Below are 2,678 nucleotides of genomic sequence, written 5' to 3' on the forward strand. Positions count from 1 at the left end.
GGCTGGTGTGAAGTGGTCGACATTAGGGTAGGAGTATCCCACGGATTGTAGGGATCGAAGATGAGAGCCGTGTTAGAAGCCTGCAGAAGCAACACTGAGTGGGCACAGGGAAGTGGAGCCCATAGGTGGCGTGAGGCCGGGGTGTAGGGGTGGTGGATCCCTGTGTGCAACCGGCGGGCCAAGCCCGGGCCACCGAGGGACCTGTGAACTAGCCCCGCCCCACTGGGGGAAACAACAAGTTGTGGCAGGCGAGAGCGGGGTTGGCGGCGTGGGAGGACGAAAAACCACGGTAACAAACAGGTCCGGACAGGGAGTAGCCAACGACCCGCTGAGTACAGTTCCCAGGAGTGACACGAGAAGGCCCGTTGGGGACATATCCTTCTCCTGAGAGTCAAGCAGATCACCACATTGGGAGTCAGGAAGGAATTTTGCTCTGTAGCAAGATTGGTGGATTGAAGGGGGTCTTCTTCCTTGAATCTTTTGAGTGTATATTAACAAGACCCATAGCACCAAGACATTAACTGCTGTCGTTCACCTGCTTTACCTGTAGCAGGTTCAGGAGTTATGTCTTGTGCTGTGTCAAGGTTGACTTGTATACAGCAGATTTGTACAGGATGGTTTGCATGGGGATGATACCGCCTCTGTCAGGGAATTGGACTAGAGTAGCGTTTCTCAACCTGTGGGTTGCGACATCAAAAGTGGGTCATAAGAATATAGGAAAAGGTCATAAACAAATCTTTAAAATGGATCAACAAACTTTAAAAATGGAGTAAAATGTGGGAAACTGTGGCTTTTCCCTTGCAGGCTGGCAGAGTTCCAGCCTGCAAGGGGATGCCTGTGAAGGGGCTTGGGGTCCCATATGCCCTCCACCATCCCACCCCCTTCCCACTGAGTCTGGACTGCCACTGATGTTTACAAATGGATCCTGGTACAAAGAAGGTTGAGAACCGCTGGACAAGATGATCTATCAAGGTCCCTTCCAGCCCAACTTTTCTGGGATTCTGTGAAGCAAACACCAGGAGATGGTGTCTATTTGCAGCACCAGAAAAGTAGGAAGAGACAGCCAATGGATGCAAACACATGGGGAAACAAAAGGCACCAATGGGTGAATAATTCTCAGTTTGAGTGAGCGTTTGAGGAGTCTGTTTTACAAATAGAAAAGCACTACGTAATTTTTGCTATTATATATCTTTACTCATGGCGTAGCTTGTCAAGAATTTTCTAGTAATACCTTGAAAAGTTCTTCTTTAATTGTGATAATAAAGTAATAAATTTACCCAGCAGAGATTGCTTCAGGTGTTGACCTGAAGCAGTTTCTGACAAGTTCTAAAGTGACACCAAGCAGAGTTGTTTACACGATTTTAAGTGGAAGTCTGCCAATGATGATGACAGTAGAGGGGACAGTGTGATATAAACAAGAGTGATATTTCTGGGGTTTGACACAAGTCCTTCCCTAGCTTTTTAAGCTTCAATTTCCCATAGGGAATCTTTTAGTTTGAATTTTTTCTTTTTTTCAGGAGAAAAGTGACACCAATGGCTATTTCCATAATGAAAATTTTAAAAACCTTATATTGAACTTGTTTACTGCTGGAATGGAAAGCACTTCCACCACACTGCGCTGGGGTCTTCTCCTAATGATGAAGTACCCTGAAATTCAGTGCAAGTAATTTCATCTCAGTTGTCATTATGCCTGACAGCCACTATCAAGGATTGGGCTGGGACCTCCAGAGTTCAAAGCGTAAGTCTATATAACTTGAACACCTCCGTAGCTTCTGTGGGTCAGGCACAAAGGGGGATAAAAAGCATCACTTTATCCATAGGATATGTGATATTTTTTTCCTTCTTTTAAATCTTAGTAACACTATGATATAGAGTCATTCCATTCTATTCAATAGCAAGGCTTCAATTGCCCACTATGAGTTTTTTTGTCTTTAAAAACCAGGATTCATCAGAACTTAAATGCAGGTGCCTGAGAGCTGAATATGCAAGGATGATTTGACAATTGTGATGAATCTGCCTACATAATAGGTCTGAAGCCTAGTCAATGTTACAGAGTCGTTCTTATGAAGCTGTTGTAATTGGACTGCCTCTATGGGAAAATGTAGCCACCACTGCTGACAAGAGATATTCTTGCATTCTCTCTCAAGAAAAATGATAGCAAAATCAATGGGAGTTTGTTAACCATTATGATTTTGACAGACTTCCATATTCTAGATTGCCGCGGGCCCAACACAGGCCTTCCATTCAGCTCTTCTTCAATTAACATATTATTAGTTCATAGAATCATAGAATCATAGAAGTAGGGTCGGAAGGGACCTTGTAGATCTTCAAGTCTGACCCCCCCGCCTGGGTGGGAGAAAAGACTGGAATCAAATGAGTCCAGCCAGGTAGTCATCAAGCCTCTTTTTAAAGATCCCCAGGGTAGGGGCCAGCAACACTTCCCTAGGAAGTTGGTTCCAGCTCCTAGCCGCCCCAACTGTGAAGTAGTTCTTGCGGATGTCTAATCTAAACCTACTCTCTAATAATTTGTGTCCATTGTTCCTTGTCATGCCAGGGGGCACTAGGGGAAACAGTGTCTCCCCTAAACCCTTCTGGTCCCCCCTAGTGAGTTTATAGACAGTCACCAGGTCCCCCCTCAGCCTTCTCTTGTGAAGGCTGAACAGGTTTAGGTCCCGCAG

General features: G+C 45.2%; 1 long non-coding RNA gene across 1 annotated transcript in view; it reads left to right on the top strand.

Annotated features, from left to right (window-relative positions):
• Positions 1–1,658, top strand: part of LOC109300272 — a 15,477-nt gene extending 13,819 nt beyond the window's left edge. Inside the window, exon 4 of the long non-coding RNA XR_002098177.1 lies at positions 1,518–1,658. This is a non-coding gene — a long non-coding RNA (uncharacterized LOC109300272). The remainder of the gene's footprint in view (positions 1–1,517) is intronic.
• Positions 1,659–2,678: the final 1,020 nt, after the last annotated feature.

The sequence above is a fragment of the Gavialis gangeticus genome, unplaced genomic scaffold, assembly GCF_001723915.1.
Source record: "Gavialis gangeticus isolate Ggan-Ray unplaced genomic scaffold, GavGan_comp1, whole genome shotgun sequence".
Lineage (NCBI taxonomy): Eukaryota > Metazoa > Chordata > Crocodylia > Gavialidae > Gavialis > Gavialis gangeticus.